The 27301-nt window shown below is 49.1% G+C and overlaps 1 protein-coding gene across 1 annotated transcript in view; it reads left to right on the plus strand.

Annotated features, from left to right (window-relative positions):
* Positions 1 to 27301, plus strand: part of LOC115078196 (misshapen-like kinase 1) — a 1532819-nt gene that overhangs the window by 307758 nt on the left and 1197760 nt on the right.

Genomic DNA, 27301 nt, shown 5'->3' on the forward strand with positions numbered 1-27301 from the left:
GGGGGTCCAGGAGCGGTCTGGGAGCCATCTCCTGGACTTGGGCCATCGGCTGCCAGTAATCAAAATGGCACAGACGGCCCTTTGCCCTTACTATGTCACAGGGGTTACTGCTGCCCATTGGTCGGCCCCAGTGACATAGTAAGGAAAAAGGGCCGTCGGCGCCATTTTGATTACTGGCAGCCGACTGCTCAAGTCCAGGAGATCGCTGCTGGACCACCAGGCACTTTTGGCAGGTCTTTGGGGGGGGGGGGTGTCAGGCGGGTGGAGGGTTGTAGTAAATTAATTTGGCAGGTCTTGGGGTGGTTGTTAATTAATTTAAAGGGTTGGGACGGGGTTTCTTTTTTGGGGGGGGGGGGGGTTCCCAGAGAAAGATAAAAGTTTTCTGATCTGGGGAGTAGATCGAAATGGCCCTCCCCAGACCCGAAAACAAAATGGGGAGAAAAAAAATGTTATGCACTCCCCTAATTTGCTCCTTAAGACACACAGATGCCCTGGGACAGAGCCACTTTAGCACAATTTTTTTTTTTTTAATTTTCCCCCTCTGAATCCTAGGTGCGTCTTATGGTCAGGTGCTTCTTATGGAGCGAAAAATACGATACTCACCTAGAGGTGGAGCATCAGTCGGGTCACTGAGAAGAAATGAAGTCATCATGAAATTTGTGGATTTTCTGAACCTGCAGCTCTAGATATCTAGACTGATTAGATAACTAATTAATTTTTTTCTTCTAGAAAAGTAAAATTTCCTCTTCATCCAGTCACACCAGTGCAAAAGAATGGGTTATGCATGCCAACCAGCAGATGGAGACAGAGATAAACAGTCTCGCTTATGTCACTCCTTATATATATCATTGCTGACAACCACTTAAGAACATAAGAAATTGCCATGCTGGATTAGACCAAAGGTCCATCAAGCCCAGCATCCTATTTCCAACAGAGGCCAAACCAGGCCACAAGAACCTGGCAATTACCCAAACACCAAGAAGATCCCATGCCACTGATGCAATTAATAGCAGTGGCTATTCCCTAAGTAAATTTGATTAATAGCAGTTAATGGACTTCTCCAAGAGCTTATACTTGCCAGTATTCTGTCTCCAGCAGATGATAGACATGCATCCCGTGCTGTGGAATAAGGTCCATTTAGGCTGGCTGAAGAATAAGATTTGGTGGGCTGTTCTTGAGGCAAAAGACAGATTTTTCCCCTCCTCCGTGGATCATAGCCCTTGATTAGTGGAAGTTTCCTTTTGGGAGGCAGCTTCAGAGGTGATAGCTGAGGCTCCCTGTCTTCATTGAGCTTGGCCAGTCAGAGGGGCTACCAATTGCTTTGTACTGGTATTTCCCCTTCCCTCACTCCCCCCACACCTTCCGCCCTCCTTTTCTCTCTGACTGGATTAGTGGCCCCCAAAAAGAACTGGGCACAGCAGAAGCAGCAGCTTTGTCTAGGCTGCAATAAATTTAAAAAAAAAAAGATAGCAGAGAGCTGAGGATCCTGGGAGGCAGCAGTCTTTTGGAGCAGACATACTTCATTGGAGGAGTCAGGGTAAGACTTTCTGTTGCTTCTTCCCTTCTGTCTCATGGTGTTGCTTTTACAGTGGCAGTGTAAGATCACTGCAGTGGTTGCTGAGAGCAGGAACAGACCCTACTATTCAGCTGGTGAGGGATGCAAAAACAGCTCCCCTGGGGACATTTTACATTGTGCCTATGCTTTTGGAGACTGGTGATGTTGAGGAGTGTAAGTCAGATGAAAAATGGGCTCCCGGGGGATGGGGACCATTTTAATGGGATGGCCTGACCATGGGTTCCCACTGAGGAATCTGGCATCGTGATGGAATTTGCGGTAATTTTTGGAAAGTAGGGGCCTGCTAGGAGTTAAGTTTCATTTGTGCTGTCCTGTTGATGGTAGAGTTTAAAAACTTTTGTTCTGTTCCACTGAGGGTTTCTTCTTCGGCATGACTTTCAAATTTCAGCATTTATAGGATGCAGACATAGCGTTCTAATTTTGGGAGATGTTTGTTCCTGTGGTCCACTCGATTTTCTCCTCCTTAGGGAGTTTACTGGGGCCAAATAAGGGCCCAGAAGAAGCATAAAGGGCTATGCTGTAGATTGGCTCCAGTCTTATGGGATCCACTCCTGGATTTCTACTGGCTTAGGAAGGAAAAGGAAATGTGGAGCAAAATGCACTGTATGGCAGGTCAATGCTCCCTAATTCAGTGAAGCCATTCACTGGATTTGTTAACAGGGCATAAGCCACAAGGTTCTGACCGAGAGATACAACCAGTGCTCAAGCTGCAGCCCTATAAGGTATTGACTGGGGAATAATTCCAATGCTCCCAACTGCAGTAAAGTCATTCTCTGGCATCACCTTTAGAGTACAAGATCCTAGTTTTCAGGCTCGGATCAAACCTTGGCAACTCGTGCAAATGTTTTAGGTCTACACATGCCAAAAAAAAAAAAAAAAAAAGGTAGACCAGATGGAGGAGAGTTCCTTTGGTTCAGAAATTTCCCTGGAGGGGCTCAGTGGAATTTCAAGCATAGAGAAGGATGTTCTTTGGAAGGAAGTGATGATAGTGCTATCTTACATCTTTTCTGCAGGGCATAATTAACTTCTTCATCTCTTGTCTATGAATATTATTGAGGATGAGAAAGATGGTCCGTCCTACTTGGCAGATGGTCCTAGTTTGGTCCTTATTGCAGGGTGTGCATAGTTTTTTTTTTCCTCTTTGCAGGATTTCATTGATTTATCTGGAGCTCATTAGCCATGCTATTCCCCTTGGTGTCATAGGAAGAGATGGCTGCTATAAATTGTGGACTGCAGCTGTATGATTAGATTTAGCCCAAGATACAAAAAAAGAAAGAGACCAGTGGATGTTTCTACTCTTTTGGAGTCTGGAGCAGCATTGAGGATGGATACTTGGATTCACTTGTTATAGTTTCTGTCCAGGGTATAGCTGCCAAAGTGCCAGCTACAAGACTTCTCCTGTTGTGTGATTGGTCTGCAGATTCAATATCTTAAGACCGATTTCCTGTACATACCCAGATCAGTCCAGACCAGAGGGTTATGCATTCCCACCAGCGGAGTCAGAGAGCAAAGCTTCGATGCACTGGTATCCCAAGTGTGCCATCTGCAGCTCATCAGTATTTCTCTGACTCCAGCAGACTGTGGTAGTGTATTCCCGCAGCTCTGTGTGAGACACATTTTTCTTGCTCCCTGAGGTGCTAGGTTCAGTGTCTGGGACATCCTCAAGTAGATCCGGGCGAACGAGGGGTTGGTTACCCCTGGTGGTGCTAGCCTGTGTGGTTCCGGGTCCCCTGATAGCCAAGGGTCTGGCTCCCTCAGTGACCCGAAGGCTCCCCCTCAGTGTCTGCGGTACAGGGAAGTAGCCCCTTTGGGGATTTCTTTTCAATTATTCTTAGCTTAGGCTTTATTTTTTTTCTGTTACTAGAAGTTAAAGTTAGTTTTTGTGTAAAACAAACAAACAAAAAAAAAATCTACCCGCTAATGGAGGAACATGTAGAACGCCTCAGGGTACCTAAGGTAGATGCGGCTGTATCAGCGGTGACCAAGAAGTCGACCATTCCAGTGGCGGGAGCGGCTGCTCTCAGAGATGTGCAGGACCGCAAGCTGGAGCTGCATCTGAAGTGGGTGTTCGAGGCCTCCTTCTTAGGACTTCGGGCGGCGGTGTGTGCCAGCATGATGCAAAGAGCGTATTTATGTTGGATTAAAAAACCGCAGGACCCATAGTCTTCTGGGACTTTCTCAGCTTCTCAGGTGGCTCGTCTGGAGGCAGCGGTAGCGTATGTGGTGGATGCCTTATATGACTTGGTGCGTTTGGTGGCCCAGACTATGGTCTCCCTGGTGGCGGCTCGGCAACTCCTATGGCTCTGCATTTGGGCAACGGATGCTTCCTCCAAGTCGCAACTGTGCAGTCTGCCTTTTCGAGGGAAGTTGCTGTTTAGAGATGATTTGGATCAGCTGATGAAATCTTTGGGGGATTCCAAGGGCAATAAACTGCCGGAAAATAGAAAGCCCTACAGGAAATCATTCGGTCCTCTATCCCATTTTTGGGATTTCCAAAAAAGCAGGTCAGGGAGGAGTGTTCCACCCTCTTGTTCCAGGCAGACCTCTTCCCATACACAGTCCTTTCGCGGCTCCAGTCATCCTGCCAGAGGTGGTTTCTGTCAGGGAACCGGAACTGGGAAGCCTGCCCAATTAAATCAGGCTCGCCCATTCCTCAGATGGGATGATCGGGGGCAAGTTGTCCCAATTTTACGAGGAATGGGCCAGGATCACCTCCGATCGCTGGTGGTAAAAGATGGCCTTAGAATTTTCTCAGCCTCTCATGCTGGTCTTTGTGGAATCGAGTTGCGTTTCCTGCAACAAGCGAGCCGTGGTAGAAGACACTCGACAAAGATTGCTGGCCCTGAAGGTGATTGTCCCCGTGCCGTCCGAGGAACGGGGAAGGGGATGATACTCTATTTATTTCGTGGTTCCCATAAAAGGAGGGCACTTTCTGAACCATCCTGGACCTACACAAGGTGAATCGCTGCTTGAAGGTGCCCCATTTTCAAATGGAAACACTTCGAACAGTCATCGCAGCGGTTCAAAAGGGAGAGTTCCTCGCCTCCTTGGATCTCACTGAGGCTTATCTACACATCCCGATTCGCAGCACTCACTAGAGATTCCTACGATTCAAGATCCTGGGTCAGCATTTTCAGTTCCGGGTGTTGCCGTTCGGACTGGTGATGGCCCTGCTCTCCTTTACCAATGGTGATGGTCGTGGTGGCAGCGACCCTCCAGAAGGAAGGGATAATGGTCCATCCTTACCTTGATGATTGGCTGATTCGAGCAAAGTCAGAAGAGGAAGGCGAGCAAGCGGTTCTTCGTGTCATCCATTGTCTCCAGTCCCTAGGCTGGGTAATCAACGAAGCGAAAAGTCATCTGACTCACTAGCAGTGTCTGGAGTATTTGGGAGCTCATTTCTACACCCTTCAGGTTTAGCCTGTAGTTCCCTGCGTGTTCAGGTTTCGGCCCTGGGATGCCTCCTAGGCGGGTAGATGGCAGGCCTCTAAGAACATAAGAAAATGCCATACTGGGTCAGACCAAGGGTCCATCAAGCCCAGCATTCTGTTTCCAACAGTGGCCAATCCAGGCCATAAGAACCTGGCAAGTACCCAAAAACTAAGTCTATTTCATGTTACCATTGCTAATGGCAGTGGCTATTCTCTAAGTGAACTTAATAGCAGGTAATGGACTTCTCCTCCAAGAACTCATCCAATCCTTTTTTAAACACCGCTATACTAACTGCACTAACCACATCCTCTGGCAACAAATTCCAGAGTTTAATTGTGCGTTGAGTAAAAAAGAACTTTCTCCGATTAGTTTTAAATGTGCCCCATGCTAACTTCATGGAGTGCCCCCTAGTCTTTCTACTATCCGAAAGAGTAAATAACCGAAAGAGTAAATACCCGTTCTAGACCTCTCATAATTTTAAACATCTCTATCATATCCCCCCTCAACCGTCTCTTCTCCAAGCTGAAAAGTCCTAACCTCTTTAGTCTTTCCTCATAGGGAAGCTGTTCCATTCCCCTTAACATTTTAGTAGCCCTTCTCTGTACCTTCTCCATCGCAATTATATCTTTTTTGAGATGCTAGCCACTCGGACATTGTCCGTTTCCTGAAAGGGGTGATGCACCTTCGTTCTCCACTTCGTAAGTTATGCCCGGAGTGGAATCTCACTCTGGTTTTGAGGGCGATTTGTGATCCCCCTTTTGAGCCTCTGGGGCACGCTTCCTTAAAGGACCTCACCTTGAAGACAGTGTTCTTGGTGGCCATCTGTTCTGCGAGGCATATTTCAGAATTGAAGGCTATTTCCTGTAGGGATCCCTTCCTTTGCATCTCGGCTAATAGGGTGTCCCTACGCATGGGCCCTTCCTTTTTGCCGAAAGTGGGGTCTGCCTTTCATGTTAATCAGTCCTTGGAGTTACCCGGATTCCCTGATTGGGTTCATGACACCGCTATGGGAGGAGATCTTCATCTGTTAGATGTCCGCTGGGTTCTCCTTCAGTATTTGAAGGTCAGTAACTGTTTTCAAAAATCGGATCACCTTTTTGTTCTCTTTGGAGGTCCAAAGAAGGGTGAAAAGGCATCTAAGGCATCCTTGGCTCGCTGGCTGAAGGAAACAATTTACTTGTCCTACGTCGGGAAGGGTCGCCCCGTCCCTACTGGTTTGAAAGCTCACTCGATGAGAGTGCAAGCGGCTTCTTGGGTGGAGTGTCAGTTGTCGCCTGAGGAAATTTGTGGAACCACAGTCTGGTCTTCCCTGCATACCTTCACAAGGCTTTATCGTTTCGATGTTAGGGATCTGGACCAAGTGCTTTTTGGGGAGAGCGTCTTGCGAGCGGGTCTTTCAGGTTCCTGCCTGGTGTAATGTGGCTTTGGTATGTACAGGAAAGGAAAATTGGTTCTTACCTGCTAATTTTCATTCCTGTAATACCACAGATCAGTCCAGGATCCCATCTGGGTACAACTGCCGAAAGACTGATTTCCTAATGGTTAGCTGCTGTACATAGGGAATCTATCAGAATGGTTCTATAATATTTTGGTTTTTTGTCAATTATACTTTGCTTGGGAATCGATACATACTGATGAGCTGCAGGTGGGACACTTGGGACACAAGTGCCTCAAAGCTTTGCTCTCTGACTCCATCTGCTGGTGGGAGTGCATAACCCACTGGTCTGGACTGATCTGTGGTATTACAGGAATGAAAATTAGCAGGTAAGAACCAATTTTTCTTTCATAGACCTTCCCTTAGAGGGATAGCTTTCATTTGGAGCTTAAAGCTGGCAAGGACTTGGGGGGGAGTCCAAGATGCACCCCCCAGCTGTCTGGCAAGTTTTCTGGAGGTCTGGTCAGTAATTTCTTCCAGTTGCTTTTCTTTAAGTAACAGCCTTGTCGGGCAAGATCTTAAGAATGGCGATGGCAGAGAAGAACTGGTGGCTGTTGTTGGTCCTTCTTTCTACCAAAAGAGAGGAGGTAAGGGGGAATCTTCAAGGTCAGGTCCCTTCCACAGCACCCAATGAAGATTCGAGAGGGCTTACTTTAGGTGCCCTTATGCCTTATTTCCCTTCTTACTCTGCAGAGGAGCTAATTACTGGAAAAGAGAACAGACGATGGTAGTACCAGTCCCAAGAGTCCAGTGGGGCCTAGTTTGATATTTCTTGCTTGAGGCTTCCAAGAAGATGGAATCCTGTTGTCCGTTTGGGTTCTAATATAGTTGATAGTCTTCTGAAGATAATTCATTCCAAGTTCTTGCTCTATTCTTTGAGTTAGTAGTAGCCCAAGGATTCTTTCAGGGGTGATGGTGGTTGTTGTGGTAACTTTGCATTAGAAAAACAATTGATTCATCCTGGTTGACTGATGAATAAGGACAAAGTCAAGTCAGGAGAGCGAGCCTGCCACATAGTTCGGTTTTGCAGGAATTGGGTAGTTTTATGGCACTAGGACGTATTTGGCTAAAAGATCATAGGATCTGTAAGCTGGATCATCACGTTCTTCCGTTCTTATTTCCAAAAGATTCAGTGGTGTTTGGTTTCAGCTTCTCAAGGTCATGACAGCATTTGGTTCGGGCATGAATCAGATGATTTGGTCCTATGTGCACATTCTCGGATCTATGGCATAGTATTGGTCCTAGTGCCGTGGACGGGGATGCACGTGTCCTCTTTAGCAGGCCTTGCCTTCCAGGTTGACTCCCCAGTCTCAGGAGTATTCTGGGTGTCTCATGGAATCCGAGTGAGTGAGACCAAGCTTGTAATAGCTGCAAGTTTCTCAGACCATCTGGAACACTGGGACTTTGGATGACAGTCTGTTGAGCTGTTGGGAGGGGAGGGGAGCCCCTAGAGGTAGCTAACTGGTCTATTACCTGGCTATAGGCCTGGACTCTCTGACTGGTTCTCATGGTTTTTATACTTTGGAGTGTGGCACAGGTAATGTCCTATAATGCCATGGTGGTTTCATACATGGAGTCCTTGAGTATCTGTGGAGATAAGCCTGTTTCTTCATTGGCTGGAAATGATTTTGAAGGCCTTTTTGGCATAGCAGTTGCCATGGTGGAATGGATTCTCTATCAGGGACCCTTCAATCTCATTGTAGCTAATGGAGTCTACCAAAACTGGGACTGACAAGAATGCGAAGGCACGTAAGTATTTTGCAGTCAAGAGTAGTACTCTTTTTTTTTTTTTTTTTCCAGGCTCAGTGTCTTGGTGCAGAATTGGCCACAGGAGGCACTTCTGCGGATTTTCTCCTTGTGCTGGATAGGTAGGGTTGCTTGTCATCCAGGCCTAGTGGTGCAAGTTGCTCAAGCTTGGCCACATCGACTGAGGTATGTGGTCTTTGGATGTTTGCTTTTTGGCTGCCGGCTAATGCCTTTTTGTATTACAAAAAATTGCTGTCCTGGGGTACCACTGTTTCTCATGGATATGGATCAAATTGCCTTGTGGTTTGACCCTTGGGGAGGGCACGTTTAGTGCAGGACATTTGTTCTCAGGTTATGGTGTCCAATTTCCTGAAGGCTAGGAAATTTCTTTTTCCTTGGTTTATGTCCGCATATGTAAAATGTTTGAGGTTTGGAGCAATGGACCTCAGTGTGCTACTGGCACCATGTCAGTTCCTTGAATAATAATAAAGGGAGATTTCAATTATCCTAATATTGACTGGGTAAGTGAAACATTAGGGAATGCTAGAGAAGAGAAAGTTCCTGGATGGACTAAAAGACAGTTTTATGGAGCAATTGGTTCAGAAAAATTTGAAAAGAAGGCAAAAACTTACAATAAAAACTTCTTTAAATATGTACAAAGCAGAAAGCCTGCAAGGGATAAGTTGGACTATTGGATGATCAAGGGGTTTAAGGGGCACTTAGAGAAGATAAGGCTATCGTGGAAAGATTAAACAATTTCTTTGCTTCAGTGTTACTGAAGAAAATGTTGGAGAGATACCTGTTCCGGAAAAGGTTTTCATGGGTGATGATTCTGATCAGCTGAATTAAATCATGGGGAACCTGGAAGACGTGGTAAGCCTGATTGACAAACTGAAGAGTAGTAAATTACTTGGACTGGATGGTATACACCCCAGGGTTCTGAAAGAACTAAAAAATGGAATTTCTGAACTATTAGTAAAAATCTGTAACCTATCATTAAAATCATCCGATGTACCTAAAGATTGGAAGATGGCCAATGTAACCCCTATATTTAAAAGGTGATCTGGGAAACTTTATAGCGGTGAGTCTGACTTCAGTGCTGAGAAAAATCGTGGAAACTATTATAAAGAATAAAATTGCAAAACATTTAGATAAACATGGTTCCCTGTACCTACCCGGATCAGTCCAGACTGTGGGTTGAGCCTCCTTTCCAGCAGGTGAAGACAGACTAAAACTTGAAGGATGCCCTATATCAGGACAGAGCCTATCCTCTAACCCTTCAGTATTCGTCTGTCTCCAGCAGGTGCAGCATCTCCCCTTCGGTTCTCTGCTCTAGGCTGGTCAGCCTTTTCCTTCTTCTTTTCCTTACGGATCAAGCAAGTACTTATTCCTTAGGGATTTTGTGATTTGTTTTTTCCTGTTTTAATATCATTGGCAGGTTAGTTAGAAAGTCTGCAGAATTTTTCTTCAGGAGACAGCTCAGTCTTCTGGCTCTTGCCGGGCTCAGGGGGGCTTTGCCCCTTTTGCGCTGCATAGCCTGAGTCCGTGTACGCTTCCAGGTGTGGGGACCGATACTCTCGGGGTCTCGTTCCCCCCTCTGGCTGCCGAGAGGGTTTTTGAACCCGCTGCGGCGCTCAGTAAAAAAAACAAAAACAAAAAAAGAAGTTTTAAACTTCAATAAGTTGCAGGTACTCACCTACCTCTAACTTATTTGCAGCAGTTGACCAGCATTTTTTCATTTTTCTGGTCATAGCAGGCCTTGAACCGGCAGCCAGACAAGCAGGAGGCAGCAGGTTTCCCCCCTGCTCTCTCCGGCCCTGCAGGCTGTCAATCATGTTTCTCTCTGCAGCTTTTTTTCTCCACAGAGCGGCTCTATCTTTGCCGCAGGCAGGCAGCCTGCCTCTTTTCTGCCAGCCCCCATCGAATTTTTGCTGTGAGGGTTCCTTCTGTGCCTCCCTGCTGGGTGGGGAAGGTCCCTCCTTGGCAGGGAAGGCAAATTTAGCCCGGGGATCCTCTCCCCAGAGCCTGGCCAGGCCGTTCTCGGGTCGGGCAGCCCGGGAACGGCGGCCATTTTGGATTTTTTATCGGCTCCGTTTTCGGAGCTCCCTGGGGCTGGGGGGCCGGTTTTTTTTACAGCTACCCCCTCGATTTGAGCCCCCCAGCCCTCCAGGGAGGTTTTTTTTGTCACCCCCTCGCCTCCCTCTCCCCCCCCCCCCAACCCAGGATTTTTGGGGTCGTTTTTTTTCTGTCTTTTTTTTCCCCCCTCCTGCGTAAATTCCCTTTAGTGAGCATGCAGGAGGAGGTGGAAGGTCCCTCCCTTGCCCCCCCCCCCCCCCGGGGAAAAATCAATTAAAAAAAAAATTAACTCTGTGAACAAAAATTTCCCCGCTCCTTGCCGTTGCTACTTCGGCCGGCTGCTGAGCCCCCGGGGTCCCTTGGGGAGCGGGTGGTCCCAGAGGTGCCCCCTCCCTGTTCCCTGTCGGATCCCGGTACTCCCGGATCCTATAGCCAACCCGGGTGCGTTAGCTAATCTCCCTGGTGCCGCCTCTTCTCCACATGGATGTGGCCACGGTCCTGGTGGGATCCTGGTTTTGCCAGGTGCCTTCTCCTTCCGTTCCCGCCCAAACAGTTGTGTCTGCAGTTTCGCAGGTTCCCCGGTCGGGCCGTGCCCTGAACGAGCTCCCCTCTTGGTGACATGCTTTGTAAAACACCCCCCCCCCCCCCCCCCCCCCCATAATCACTCCGTGGACTCCTTCTGCGGTCGCATTTCCGGAGGGTTTTTTTTCCGGTTTCTAAGCGGCCCCGGTCTGCCTGCTGACCACGGTTCCCGAGGCTTTTTGAAGCGCACTCTGTTCTCACAGGACAAGCAGGATGGTTGTCCTCACAAATGGGTGACATCGAGGATGGAGCCCAACCACGGAAAACTTCTGTCACAGTTTCAGGAACTTTGACTGGCCCTTACTGGGCATGCCCAGCACGGCACTAACCCTGCAGCCAGCAGGGGTCTCCCTTCAGTCTTCTTTTTTCCGCACAGCAGTAGCCACGCGGTTAAGGAGCTCTTACCACATTCCTGACAGGAATTTCTTCAACTAATTTCTTGAAGAAAAATTTGCCCCTCAGGGGTCTCCCCTCTTCAAATTTTGCTCCGCGGTACTTCGGTAAGTTTTTGCCATTGTTTTTGTCGACTACCGTCGAATTCAGCCCTCGAGGCGTGTTGGCAGTCGACCGTCCCGCGGCTAAATTTTTGGCCTATGGCCATGGCGTCGGGGTTCCGTCGGTGCCCGGACTGTACACGTACTATGTCCATCACAGACCCACATAGTCTGTGTTTTGTGTTTAGGGAGTGAGCATGATGTCCTGACTTGCACCAAATGTGCCCTAATGACACCAAAAGGTCGCAAAGCCAGAATGGAGAAAATGGGACTCCTTTTCCATGCTCACACTCCGACGCCATCGATTGCATAGACGTCATCGGAACCGGCACCGAAGTTTCACCATCGTCGACAGCCTCCCGGTGACCGCCTGCCATCGACGTCTCCGCGGCCATCGACTCTCGTCCCTTCCCCCGAAGATCGCGGGGATCGGAGAGAAAAACATTGCCATCGACGTCACAAGTCTTGGACCGTCGAGGAATCGAAGTCATCGACCTCAGTACTGTCCGAGCCTCCTCCAAAGAAGTCTCGACCAGAAGTGGCATCGTCCACTCCTGTCTCGCAGACACCGAGGCAACCCTCACCCCTTCGGGGTTTGGGAGCCGCGACTCCATCGGTGACGGTGGTCCCTCCGGCTCAGCCTCAGCCTCCCTCTCCCGTGGAGCTGGGTATTGTTACCCCAGGTCTCCGGGTAGAACTGGACTGGCTGGTCCAGGAGGCCATTGACAAGGCGATGCAACGGTTCCAGACTCCTCCGGCACCGAGAGTGGAACCGGTCACCGACCCGATTCCAGCAGCACTGGCACCGTTGCTTGCCCGGATAGAAGCGCTTATGACTGCCCTTCCTCCGGTGATACCCGGGTCTCCGACAGCTATCTCATCTAGTGGAGAAACACTGTACCGAATTCCCCCTTCGGGGGTAGTACCATCGGTACCATGTCGTCCCTCGCCACCGATACATTCCACAGGGGCGATTACCACATCAGCTCCATCGAGAATTTCGATGACGGCACCCATACCTTCGATGCCGACACCGATTCCTTCGATGCCATCGAGGACATTCTAGATACCCCCGGCAATTCCTTCGAGTTTCTCGGAGCCTCAGCCGGGGCCTTCAGGTATCCAACCCCCTCATGGTCCTACAGGTCAGCAGCCTGATCCTTATGACACCTGGGGTGATGATACCTCCACAGACACCGATGATTTGCCTTCACCACCCTCTCCTGCGGGGAGTAGAAAGCGTTCTCCTCCTGAGGATCTCTCTTTCATAAATTTCGTGAAGGAAATGTCGGAGTTGGTTCCTTTTCAACTTCAATCGGAGCAAGATGACAGGCACCAGATGATGGAGTTGCTCCAATTCTTGGATGCCCCTAAAGTCATCACTTCTATTCCAATTCATCAGGTTTTTCTGGACCTTCTAAAAAAGAATTGGGAATCTCCTGGATCTGTTGCTCCAGTAAACAAAAAAGCTGACTCTACCTATCTTGTACAGTCAGCACCTGGCTTTCAGAAACCTCAGCTAGACCACCACTCTGTTGTGGTAGAATCAGCTCAAAAGAAAGCTAAAAGAATAAAGCCACATTCTTCCATACCTCCTACTAAGGAAAATAAATTCCTAGATAGTGTAGGTAGGAAAGTATACCAAGGAGCCATGCTAACTTCCAGAATAGCCTCTTATCAGCTATATATGACCCAATACAATAGGGTCATTCTTAAACAGATACAGGACTACTCAGATACCTTACCAGAGCAGTTCCAACCACAACTTCAATCCCTACTAAATAAAGGATTTGAAGCTGGGAAGCATGAGATAAGAACAGCTTACGACATCTTTGATGCTTCTACCAGACTTTCTGCTATGGCCATCTCTGCAAGATGCTGGGCTTGGCTTAAGTCATCTGACCTTCGTCCGGAGGTTCAGGACAGGCTCTCAGACCTGCCCTGTCTAGGGGATAATTTGTTTGGTGAGCAAATTCAGCAAATTGTTGCTGAATTGAAGGATCATCATGAGACACTTAAACAGCTCTCATCCATTCCTTCTGACTTACCTTGTAAACAGCCGTTCAAGAAGGACCCAAAAAAGTCCTTCTTCCGTCCACGGAAGTATTATCCCCCACAAACCAAGTCTAGGTCTGCGAGGCCTTACCATAAATCTCAGCCTCGCCAATCTCGAAAACAAAAGCCTGCAGCAGCTCCACAACCTGGTCCTGCATCGGGTTTTTGACTTTCAATTAGAGAGCAGTTGCCAAATCCCTCTTCCAACCATACCAGTAGGAGGTCGGTTAAGCCACTTTCTAGAAAAATGGCATCATATCACCACAGATCAATGGGTGATAGCGATAATTGCACACGGTTACTACCTCAACTTCCTGACTCTCCCTTCGGACTCCCCACCCATGCAGGCGTGGGGACTCACCGATCACTCTGCTCTTCTCGAGCAGGAAGTTTCCCTTCTCCTCCAGTCAAATGCTATAGAACCCGTTCCTCCCTCACTCAAGGACTAGGGTTCTACTCCAGGTACTTTCTGATCCCAAAAAAGTCAGGAGGAATTCGACCAATCCTGGACCTACGGGCCCTCAATAAGTACCTTCACAGAGAGAAGTTCAAGGTGGTAACCCTGGGCTCGCTTCTCCCTCTGCTGCAAAGAGGGGACTGGCTCTGCTCTCTAGACCTAAAAGATGCCTATACTCACATTGCGATAACTCAACCTCATCGCAAATACCTCCGTTTTTTAGTAGGCCGAAATCACTATCAATACCGAGTGCTCCCTTTCGGCCTGGCATCCGCACCATGAGTTTTCACCAAATGCCTCGTGGTAGTTGCAGCATTTCTCAGGAACGAAGGTGTCCACGTCTACCCCTATCTGGACGATTGGTTAATCAGGGCCCCAACCCAGCAAATCGCTCGGTCCTCCCTGACCCTGACAATTCAAACACTACTTTCTCTAGGGTTTCTGGTCAATTACGAGAAATCCTACTTAATCCCATCTCAGACCTTATCCTTCATTGGGGCAGACTTGGATACCTTACAGGCAAAAGCCTTCCTTCCTCATCAACGAGTCCAAATCCTTGTGTCCCTAGCTTGCCAGTTGCAGTCTCAACGCACAGCAACAGCTCGACAATTCCTCATTCTCCTGGGACACATGGCCTCCTCAGTTTATGTGACTCCCATGGCCCACCTGGCCATGAGAGTCATGCAATGGACTCTGAGATCACAATGGATCCAAGCTGTTCAGCCTCTGTCCTCCATTGTTCGCATCACCGATGCACTCCGTCTGTCTCTTGTCTGGTGGAAAACTCAATCCAACCTCCTACAGGGCTTGCCTTTTCACCCACCAGATCCTCAAATAATTCTCACAACCGACGCTTCCAACGTCGGTTGGGGAGCCCATGTAAACAATCTACAAACCCAAGGATTCTGGTCTCCAGAGGAAGCCAAACACCAGATCAACTTCCTGGAACTTCGAGCAATACGACATGCTCTCAGGGCTTTTCAAGATTGCCTATCGAACCACGTAATCTTGATTCAGACGGACAACCAGGTGGCCATGTGGTACATAAACAAGCAGGGGGGCACAGGTTCCTTTCTTTTGTGCCAGGAAGCTGCGCAGATTTGGGCAGAAGCCCTCTCCCGCTCCATGTACCTCAGAGCCACCTACTTGCCGGGAGTGAACAATGTCTTGGCAGACAAACTGAGCCGTGTCTTCCACCCACACGAGTGGTCCCTCAATCCCTTGGTAGCAACCACTCTTTTCCAGCAATGGGGTTATCCCCACATAGACCTCTTTGTGTCCCCTCAGAACCACAAAGTGGACAATTACTGCTCTCTCATTCAGAGCCAGCAATCTCGGCCCAGGGATGCATTCTCCCTCACGTGGAAAACCGGTCTGCTTTATGCATTCCCTCCACTTCCTCTTCTGTCGAAGACTCTCGTGAAGCTACGTCAGGACAGGGGAACCATGATCCTGATAGCACCGCACTGGCCACGCCAAGTGTGGTTTCCCATACTCCAGGATCTCTCCATCCGCAGGCACATTCCTCTGGGACAGGACCCGCATCTGGTCACTCAAAACGACGGATGCCTCCTCCATCCCAACCTCCAAGCCTTGTCCCTGACGGCATGGATGTTGAAAGGTTAGTCCTTCAACCGTTTAACCTTTCGGATTCAATTTCTTGTGTCCTGATCGCTTCACGAAAGCCTTCCACAAGAAAATCTTATTCATACAAATGGAAAAGGTATACATCATGGTGCACTTCTCAGTTCCTTGATCCCCTTTCCTGTCCAATTTCCAAATTCTTGGACTATCTCTGGCATTTATCAGAATCAGGTCTAAAGACCTCTTCCATTAGAATGCATGTCAGTGCGGTAGCCGCCTTCCATAAAGGTATCGGGGATGTCCCTATTTCAGTACAACCCCTTGTAACACGCTTTCTTAAAGGCTTGCTCCATTTGAAGCCACCTTTACGTCCTCCGGCCCTATCTTGGGACCTTAATTTGGTTCTTGGTCGCCTTATGAAACCACCTTTCGAACCTCTTCACTCCTGTGACCTAAAATATCTCACATGGAAAGTGTTATTCCTTTTGGCTATCACTTCCGCTCGCAGGGTTAGTGAACTACAGGCCTTAGTTACCTACCCGCCTTACACTAAACTCCTGCAGGACCGGGAGGTACTCCGCACTCACCCTAAATTCTTACCTAAGGTAGTTTCGGAGTTTCATATAAATCAATCCATCATACTACCTATCTTCTTTCCCAGGCCCCACTCCAACTCCGGGGAACAGACTCTGCATACCCTTGACTGTAAACGGGCTCTAGCATTCTATCTAGACCGTACAGTAGCCCACAGGAAGAGCACTCAATTATTCGTCTCTTTCCATCCTAACAAGTTAGGGCAACCTGTGGGTAAGCAGGCTCTTTCCTCCTGGTTGGCGGACTGCATCTCCTTTTGCTATCAGCAAGCTGGCATTCCTTTCCAAGACCGTGTTAAAGCACATTCTGTGAGGGCCATGGCGACTTCAGTAGCACACCTTCGATCGGTGCCGCTTCCTGACATCTGCAAGGCTGCCACCTGGAGTTCCCTCCATACATTTGCAGCCCATTATTGCCTGGACAAAGCCGGAAGACAGGATTCATCTTCGGCCAGTCTGTCTTGCGTAACCTTTTTCCAGCATAAGGTACCAAAACCCTTCCACCTTCCCGGCAGGGTGCGGATGCCCTCTACCAAATTACACCCCAGTTGTTGTGCCTGTTGCACGCCGTTGGGTACATTTGGTGCACGATAGGACATCCTCAGCTCTGTACTCACCCATTTGTGAGGACAGCCATCCTGCTTGTCCTGTGAGAAAGCAAATGTTGCTTACCTGATGTAACAGGTGTTCTCACAGGACAGCAGGATGTTAGTCCTCATGAAACCCGCCCACCACCCCACGGTGTTGGGTTCGTTTTTTATTATGTTATTTTTCGGCACTGCCTGTAGCTTTGAAACAAGACTGAAGGGAGACCCCTGCTGGCTGCAGGGTTAGTGCCGTGCTGGGCATGCCCAGTAGGGGCCAGTCAAAGTTCCTGAAACTTTGACAGAAGTTTTCCGTGGTTGGCCTCCATCCTCGATGTCACCCATTTGTGAGGACTAACATCTTGCTGTCCTGTGAGAACACCTGTTACATCAGGTAAGCAACATTTGCTATATTTTAGTGCCGTGGATGTGTTCCGCTATTTACTGCAGTTCCTGCTGTGCACAGGTCTCTCATGGGGTCAACGGCACGATCCTCTGTGCCCGGGACCTCCCTTGGCCAGAGGCTGCGCATTCAACCCTTTGCTGCCTCTAGCTGGAGGCGATTGCCTCGGAGATGTCCGCCACACGGCTCCTGTGGCTGCGCCACTGGTCGACCTCTCCGGCCTCCTCCGCCCGGTGGGGTACGTTGCCATTCAGAGGTAAGCTGTTCCTTGTCCAGGACCTTGAGAGACTTTGGATTCTTTAGGGGACGGTAGGGGCCATCAGCTGCCGGTGACCCGTCTGCAGCCATCCTGGTCCTTTATATCCTCTAGTCCAGGCTTCGGGGCCAGAGTTGGTATACCCCACGTGGGCACGGTTCTCCTCAGGGGGGTTTGTCTTTCGTGATCACAGTTTTGTGTCGCAGCATTCTGTTGGATGCCTTCTCTTGCGCGAGCGTTAGCCCACGCTCTCAATTCTTACGCCTGCACATACTCTGGAGTATCTTTGCCTCTCCCTCTTCTCTGCGAACTGGGTCGGGCTCCGGTCGGGCCAGAGGATCCTCGACATTCTCACCCACGGGCATGTCTTCTCCTTCCGCGTGTTTGGCGGGATCTTTTTTTCTGTTTCCCCTGGTGGTTGGTCCCTGCGACATACGGGGCAGCTACCCCCGCCAAGCCCTGTGTCTGAGCGCGGAGGCCCCGGCCCCAGCCAGCGTACCTGTCGTAGGCCACTATCCTATTTGCTTTGTTCACTCTTAGACCTCACAAGAGCCCTCGGGCTCTCAGTTCCCGCTTCTCCGCAAGCACACACTGTGATCATACTCATGCCAACCTCCCCCCGGGGCATCCCTCGGCCCACTCGTCTCTCTCAATGGCACATTTCCTAGCGTGTAGCAGATGGACTCAGAACAAGTGGGTATAGTGTGCTCGTGCTAGCAGTTGGAGACAGATCTGACGTCAGCACGGGTACATATACCCCCACAGGAAGTGAAGCAACTCAGTAATTTCCGTCTCCAAAGCAGTTTGGTGCACCTGCACGCTCGCTGAGCGTGTTTTCCAATTCTACTTTCTACATTCTAACTTACCAAATTTCTACAGAAGATGAGCCCCGCACTCCTGCGGTGATACCCTCGGGTTCCTCCCCCAGTTGTTTCCCGGGGTGATTTCCGTGATCGCTCGGAGGTCTGCGCCTCTGTCCAGTGGCCGAATCGCAGCAGGGATCTAGCCCCCGAGCGAGAAGGGCTCGGGCCTGGCTGAGAGGCGCCTCGGTCCCGGCGTGGACTTAGCCCCGAGCGAGACGAGTTCGGAGGCTTAGAGGCAGCGGGTGCATTTCCTCAAGCGCGGCGGTGAAGGTATTTCCCCTCTCCCCCCGCAGCCGGAGACCACCCGGGTTCCAGCCGGGAAGCGCCGAGGATCAGGTAAGGCGTACATCTCTTACTTTTTAGTCTCCGAGGTACGAGGATCGGCGGCGTTGCCTGCATGCGGCACGCCGTGGAGGTCGTCATTTTGTCGGCCTTGTTCTGGTATTGAGCGCCCATGATAGGCGCCTGTTGATGGGTGCACAACACAGCCTATTGTATATTATTGGGCGCATATTGCTGAACGCATATTATTGAGCGCATATTGTATATTATTGAGCGTATATTGCTGAACGCATATTATTGAGCGCATATTGTATATTATTGAGCGCATGTTATTGAGCACATATTATTGAACGCATATTATTATTGAGCGATATTATTGGCAGCATAAGCGCCGGCGCCCTGCATTCGCAAGACGCGATGGAACATTTAAACGCCCCGGCGTCTCCTGTGGCGGCACCTTCTGATTCCGGCGTGAAAGCTCTCGGCCTCTGCTCAGCATGCCAGCTTAGAGCCACACAGAGCGAGGAGCCAGACTCCCTTTGTTCCCAATGTGAGGAGGCCGTGGGAGCTTCGGGCCAGGACCAGTCTCAACCGAGGTTTGCCGACAGTTCCCCAGGGGCCACCCCGGATCTAGTGGGCCGTCTCGAACAACCAGGAATCCCGGGGGGACCTGGTACCCCGACGGCTAGAGACCGCTTCAATTTCCTGGGTGGATTTATTTAAGGGGATCCACGCCCTTATCGTGGGCACCCGCCTCCGGGCAGTACGGCTCATGCGGACCCTAATGTCTCGGAGGACGAGTCCGAACCCCCCGAGGAGGGGGAACTTCCCTCGGGGATTGAGCCATATCGAACTATGCGGCGGTTCTTTCCCAAGGAAGATCTCTCCGACCTGGTTTCTCAGTGCCTGACGGAGTTGGCTATTCCAGGCCCCAGCACCATGGAGGCAGCTACGCAGAACCCCGTGCTGGAAGGTCTTCGTCCTACAGCCCGCCATTTTCCCTTCCTGCAAGCAGCACAACAACTGATAGATTTGGAGTGGACTGCGCCAGAGGCCTCATTCAAAGGGGGTCGGGCCCTGACGGGCATGTACCCCCTGGACCCGGCAATCAAGGATATGTTGGCGTGCCCTCAGGTGGACGCCTTGGTTAGCGCTGTGGTCAAGCGCACTACCATTCCAGTTGAGGGGGGGGGGGCGGCCCTCATGGAGCCTCATGACCGGCGACTGGACACCATCCTGAAACAGACCTTTGAGGTGGCAGCTCTATCTTTGCGGATCACAACCTGCTGCACGGTGGTGACGCGTTCCTGCTTGTTGCAGGTCAGGAACAATGCCCCAGCGGCGGACATGGAGTCTGCCCTCTTGTTCCTTATGGATGCCGCCTCCGACCTAATCCGTACGACAGCCAAGGGGGTCTCATCCTCAGTAGCAGCCAGGAGGCAGCTCTGGATACGGAACTGGTCAGCCGATGCTCCTTCTAAGACACGCCTCACCAGAATGCCCTTTAAGGGCTCTCTCCTGTTTGGCAGCGTCCTTGATAAACTGGCCAGCACATATGGGGCGCCTCTCCAGTACCTCGACTGCCAGAAGACAGGTTCAAAAGGAACCAGCGTGCCTTTCCGAGGCCATCCAGAGGGAGAAGCTCCCAACGCTTCACTCCCTATAGGAGTCGCTACCAGGCACCTCGTCCTCAGGCCAGGAACCAGTCCTTTCGCACCAAGCAGCATAAGAGGGGAGCCGGCTCGGGTTCAGGTCCCGGCCGCACCTCCCAATGAGAATCAGGCGATCCATCCGGGGGACGGAGCCATAGGGGGCAGGTTAACCCTCTTCTACCCCAGATGGGTCGAGATTACGTCGGACAGGTGGGTCCTCGCCATCATCCGAGAGGGGTATTATCTGGACTTCCATCACATCCCTCCAGACAGGTTTGTGGAATCCCCGTGTCCAATCCACAAGAAGGCAGCATTGGAAACTACCCTGGCGAGGCTCCTGTCCTTGAAAGCCATAATCCCAGTACCTGCATGGAAATGGATTCTGGGCACTATTCCATTTATTTCATGGTACTCAAGAAAGAGGGCACTTTCCGGCCCGTATTGGACCTCAAGTCAGTCAACCGATACTTAAGGGTCTCGAGGTTTTGCATGGAAACTCTGCGCTCAGTCAAGACCGCAGTACAGCCAGGGGAATTCCTCATGGCTTTGGACTTGTCAGAAGCCTACCTGCATATCCCGATCCATCGGGATCATCAGCGCTACCTACGCTTCAAGGTTCTGGGACGACGCTTCCAATTCCGGGCTTTGCCCTTTGGGTTAGCCACGGCGCCGCGGACCTTCACCAAGGTGATCGTAGTGGTAGCAGCGGCGCTCAGACGGGAAGGAATCCTTGTCCATCCCTACCTAGACGATTGGCTGATCAGGGCGAAATCACGAGAGGAGAGCCATCGGGCAACCAACAGAGTGATCGCTCTTCTGGAAAGCCTGGGATGGGTAGTCAAGCTAAACAAGAGTTGCCTACAGCCTTCCCAATCACTGGAATACCTGGGAGTCTAGTTTGACACCCAGGCAGACAAAGTCAGTCTCACCACCAAGAGAAGGTTAAAACTTCAGACGCGTCTATGGTCCTTGATGGGAGCCAGCCGGCCCATAGCTTGGGATTATCTGCAGGTTCTCGGTACCCTGGGCAAGAGCCCATATGAGACCTCTACAACGCTCCCTCCTCTCTCGATGGAGCCCCCGCTTCCGGAATTACTCCGTGCATCTACCTCTACCAGCCAGAGTGCGGACCCAGCTACGGTGGTGGTTGCAGTCCAACCACACGAGCAGGGGGTCGAAGATGTCCTCCCCCACGTGGATTCTGCTCACCACAGATACCAGCCTGAGCGGATGGGGAGCACACTGCGAAGAACTCACCGCCCAAGGGCGGTGGAACAGAGAAGAGTCGGGGTGGAACATTAACCGTCTAGAAGCACGGGCAGTCCGGTTAGCCTGCGTGCAATTTGCTCACAGACTGCGGAACAGGGCAGTCAGAGTGATGTCCGACAACGCCACCACGGTGGCATACATCAACCGTCAGGGCGGAACCAGAAGCCGACAGGTGTCCCTAGAGATAGCCAGCTGATGGCTTGGGCAGAGGCGAATCTCCAGGACATCTCTGCCGTCCACATTGCCGGAAGGGACAACACCGCGACAGACTTCCTCAGCAGAGAAAGCCTAAATCCGGGAGAGTGGCAGCTGTCACCCACAGCCTTCCAGATGATTGTGGATCACTGGGGGATTCCGGACATGGATTTACTGGCGGACAAGTCCAACGCTCAAGTACCCAGTTACTTCAGCCGCAAGCGCGACCCGTTCTCACACGGAATCGATGCCTTGGTTCAGCCATGGCCTCCAGGGACTCTGCTATATGCTTTTCCTCCGTGGCCTCTGCTGGGCGCCATCATCCACAAGATTCAGAAATACCGGGGCCTAGTTCTTCTAGTGGCACCAGACTGGCCAAGAAGACCCTGGTACGCGGACATGAGAAGACTACTGGCAGGGGAGCCTCTTCCCCTGCCTCCTCTCCGGGACCACCTATGTCAAGGTCCCATCCTTCACGAGGATCCAGCTCAATTCTCTCTTACTGTCTGACCATTGAGAGGGCTAGACTAAAGAAAAGAGGTTACTCGGAGCCCGTGATAGATACACTCCTCCGAGCTCGCAAGTTTTCCACATCCCTCACCTACGTAAGGATCTGGAGAGTATTCAAAGCATGGTGCGACACTCATGGCACCAATCCACATTCGACCACAATCCCTGCTGTGTTGGATTTCCTGCAGGATGGACTTCAGAAGGGTCTCTCCCTCAGCTCCATCAAGGTTCAGGTGGCTGCGCTGTTGTGCTATGGCCCCAGGAGGGATGGCAAGCACCCAAGCACCCAGATGTTTCATCGCCAAGCACCCAGATGTTTCTCGCCAAGCACCCAGATGTTTCTCGCCAAGCACCCAGATGTTTCATCGCCAAGCACCCAGATGTTTCTCGCTTCCTGCAAGGAGTCAAGCATATTCGTCCGCCACTGAAGTGGCCTGTGCCCTTATGGACCCTCAACCTTGTTTTGGGTTTCCTCGCGGAATACACCTTCAGACCCCTTCGGGGCCTGTCTCTCCGTTCTCTAACCTTGAAGATGGTGTTCTTGCTGGTGGTATGTTCAGCACACCGCATATCAGAACTACAGGCACTGTCCTGTCGGGATCCGTTTCTCCGAATCACTCCTGAGGCTATCCATCTTCGCACGGTTCCCTCCTTTCTACCGAAAGTGGTTTCACAGTTTCATCTTAACCAAACCATATCCTTGCCTACTACGGCGGGTTTGAAGAAGTCTGAAGAAGGGCGTTTATTGCGCCATCTCGACATTGGCAGATTGCTGCCCAGATATCTGGAAGTGACACAAGAACTACGAAAGACGGACCATCTGTTCGTCCTGCACAGCGGGAAGAAGCAAGGTGAAGCGGTCTCTCGGCCCACCATCGCCCGCTGGATTAAAGAAGTTATCAGAGCAGCTTATGTGGAGGCTGGGAAGTCTCCGCCTCTACAAGTCAAGGCTCATTCTACCAGAGCACAAGCGGCATCCTGGGCGGAATCCAGGATGCTGTCGCCTGCAGAAATATGTAAAGCGGCGACATGGTCCTCCCTCCATACCTTCTCCAGATTCTACCGTCTGGATGTCCAGGCCAGGGAGGTCTCAGCATTTGCGAGGGCGGTACTACATGGTCCTCAGGCAGCCTCCCGCCCGGGCTGGGAGTAAAGCTTTTGTACATTCCATTCATTCTGAGTTCATCTGGCTATACGCCAGGAAATGTTGAGATTACTACCTGATAATCTCCTTTTCCTTAGTGTAGACAGATGGACTCAGCATCCCGCCCAGCTGCCTGCGTACATGGTTTCACCGATTCAAGGTAAGCCATGTCATCTGTTTCCATAAGTGCGTACACTCTACCAAGTGTCAACGCCTTCCGGTTGGGAATGCTGGCGGTCTCCAGCTACTATCAATCGGTCAGGGGAATCCTGTTTCACTTTTCACTGAGCGTCAGTACACACATCCATAACAGCTTTTGCAAGGAAGATTACTAAGTTGCTACGCTTCCTGTGGGGATATATATACTCCGTGCTGACGTCAGATCCGTCTCCAACTGCTAGCACGCGGATACTATCCCATTCGTTCTGAGTCCATCTGTCTACACTAAGGAAAAGGAGATTATCAGGTAGTAATCTCAACATTTCTGTAGTTACACAATGTTAGGTTATATCTTAGGAGTTTCTCCCCAGGAAAGAGATCTGGTGTTATAGTGGATAATACATTGAAATAGTCAGCCCAGTGTGCTGTGGCGATCAAAAAAGCAAACAGAATGTTAGGATTATTAAGAAGGGAATGGAAAATAAAACTGAGGATGTCATAATGCCTCTGTATCGCTCCATGGTGAGGCCACACTTTGAATATCTCAAAAAGGATATAGCTGCACTGGAGAAAGTGTAGAGAAGGACGACCCAAATGATAAGGGGCATGGAATGGCTGCCCTATGAGGAAAGGCTAAAGAAGTTAGGACTGTTCAGTTTGGGGAACAGACGACTGAGGGGGTATAAAATAGAAGTCTACAAAATCATGAAAGGACTTGAACAAGTTAATGTAAATTGGTTATTTACTCTCTCATATAAAAAAGGGCCGGTGTGTGTGTGTGTGGGGGGGGGGGGGGGGACGACTTCATGAAGTTAGCAAGTAGCTCATTTAAAACAAATGGAAGAAAATTCTTTTTCACTCAGCTTATAGTTAAACTCTGGAATTCATTGTCAGGGGATATGGTTTCAGGAATTAGTGTTACTGGGTTTAAAAAAGGTTTGGATAAGTTCCTAGAGGTTAAATCCATAAACTGCTATTACAATAATGAATAAGCAATAGTAGCTTGTGAGCTATATAATGTTTGGGTACTTGCCAGGTACATGAGACTTGGCTTGGCCACTGTTGGAAACAAGATGCTGGGTTTGATGGACCCTTGGTCTGACCCAGTATGGCATTTTTTATGTTATGTTGAAATGAATTTAATATTTTGATGGGAAAGCCTTTTTAAGGGCTTCATTCTGAACTCAATGGTGGAAACGGAGCTCTCTTTTGGTTTAAGTGGCCTATTCAAGGTAGATCACTGGCTTCCCATCCAGATGTACCTTGTATATTAGGCTTCTCCTTTGAGTTCCGACTTCGCTCTGGGATCTAAATTTAGTTTTTAGCCTTTTTGGCAGGATCTCATTTTGCACCTTTTAAGTGTCTCTCACTGCGACTGCCTTTTCCTGGTTGTTCTTTGTTCAACTTGGAGAATATTGGAGTTTCAAGTGCTTCCTTATAAAGAACCTTCTTTGCTTGCGGAGGACAGAATCCAAGTTCATTATGTTCCCTCATTTATTCTGAAGGTGGTCTGGTAATTCCAGCTTAATCAGTCATTATCTCAAGAACAGAAGTATGTTTTAGGGATTCAGATCATCTAATTGCTCTGTGTTATGGAATAGGGAAAGAGATACAGCTTCTAGGGCTACAGTGGCATAATGGATTAAGGAGGTGTTTATACTAGCTTAGGTGAATTGCGGTGACCTTTGCTGAAGCAAGTATGAGCTCACTCCACAAAAGCTCAGGTAGTTTCATGGGTGGTGTTGCGATTGGTCTCGCCTTTGAAGATATGTAAAGTAGCAATTTGATTTCTTTGCCTAAGCTTTACCACCTAGAGTTCATTCATGCTTTCACTAAGCATTGCTTCCTGAAGGTCAAGGCTAAAGAGGAGGTGTATGAGCTTGGGCAGCATCCTGCCTTATAAGGAAGTAGCTTGGGCATATCCTGTTTGTCTGGACTGGTCTTACTGGACGAAGGGGAAGGTAAGGTACTTCTTACCTAATAATTTATTTTCCTTGAATACAGTCAGACCAGCCCAGGGCCCTCACTTTGCTGCTGGTATCTTCAGTGTCTTCTTTTACTCTCTGCCTTACAGAAGATGTTTATGCAGGCAAACGAGCAGAGGTAGGAAGCATAGTGAAAGTGGGATGCAAACTGGTAAAATATTTTGTTAGTTGTCCACAGTTAGCTTATTACAGGAATACTGGCAAGCTGATGTCAGCACAAATGTATATAAGGAGTGGTGACAGTGAGCCTGTTGATTTCTGTCCCCATTTGCTGGTTGACATACATAGATATCTTATACTATGTTACACTCCGTTCCATGTAATTGTTCTTTTCCTACTGTTCCATGTAAACCGATACGATGTGTAAACGGTTATCAGCATAAAAAAGTCTTAAATAAATAAATAGTCTGCTCGTCTGGTCGACTACACTCAAGGAAAGAAAATTATTTGGTAAGAAGTAGTTTTACCTTATATGTAATAAAAAGTTCACATAACTATAAAAATACAATTTAAGTAAAGCAATTATAAAATCATCAAAAACGACAAAAAATATAAGACAGATAAAAACATCAACATCCATTCAAACCAAGTTGTGTTTGAATCATGCACTGATTCCAAGACCAGTTCTCTTCTTGTCCTAGTTCTGCAATGCCTCTATTGCAGTGCTGTTGCTCAGTGCTGCCATTTTATTATTATTTTTAACTTTGCTTCTGTTCTGTGACTATATAGGGGGGAGGGAATGGAGATGACTGTGCTGAAGCTTTTATCAGAGATACTGTTGATAAATTTGTTTGTGTGGGATTCCTGTGACATCTTCAGCCAAGTCATCATTTTTTCTTATAAACGCTTGTCTGCTTGCTAGGAAAATGTGTGTGGAAAGTGTCTCAATTGTTCTACTTCTTATACAAATATCTATTTTAAAAAGAAAAAAAAGGCTTGATTCGGTTGCCTTTGTTAAAATGGAGTTAACCTTTCAAAATATGATAAAAAATTATATATTCCCCAATTCTATCCAGAAATTGACTCTCAAATCACTGGAATTCATTGATCTTTAATCGCAGATTGTTTGCTTTAGCTCAGCTCACCTCTAGTCCTTTATTTCATCAGAAATAATATTATATAATATACTGTATGTAATCTTTTGTGTGATAGAATTAATATAATAGTTTACCAAAATAAAAAGCTAAAATTCCCATTACATTATTCTTTGGTTTATTCCTTTCCCCAGCTTCATATGACCCCATTTACTAGAAATCCAGAAAAAGGGATATGGAGAACATGTTTTCTATACTTTTTTTTTTCTAGCTTACCCTGCATGTTGATCCTGAGGATATTGAATGAAGGACTCTGGATCTGTAGCCAATTCCACAACATAGAAACATAGAAATGACGGCAGAAGAAGACCAAACGGCCCATCTAGTCTGCCCAGCAAGCTACGCACTTTATCCATTTTTTTTCCCTTTTTCCCTCTCCCACCTGTTACTATTGGCTTCCAGTTCCCTCCAGCCCTAATTCCCCTCCACCCCACCACCAATTTAGACAGCAGTGCCGTATCTGCATCCAAGTGACATCCAGCTCAATTAGGGGTAGCAACCGCTGTAACAAGCAGGCCACACCCTTGCCCCATACTCTTACCCACCCCTGTTTTTATTTTTGTTTGTTTTTTTGGAGATAGCAGCCCTCCATCCTTCCGCTCCGTGAAGGTGGAACACTAACTACTGGCCACTGGCATCCCGCTCCGTGCATGCCTCTGTGGCTACTGCCGCTCCGTGCAGTGTTTTGCTGCCTCCACTTTATTCACGCCCTCTAGACTTGATGGATCCACAGTGTTTATCCCACGCCCCTTTGAAGTCGTTCACAGTTTTAGACTTCACCACTTCCTCCAGAAGGGCATTCCAGGCATCCACCACCCTTTCCATGAAGAAATACTTCCTGACATTGGTTCTTAGTCTTCCTCCCTGGAGCCTCA

The sequence above is a fragment of the Rhinatrema bivittatum genome, chromosome 16 (genome assembly GCF_901001135.1).
Source record: "Rhinatrema bivittatum chromosome 16, aRhiBiv1.1, whole genome shotgun sequence".
Taxonomy (NCBI): domain Eukaryota; kingdom Metazoa; phylum Chordata; class Amphibia; order Gymnophiona; family Rhinatrematidae; genus Rhinatrema; species Rhinatrema bivittatum.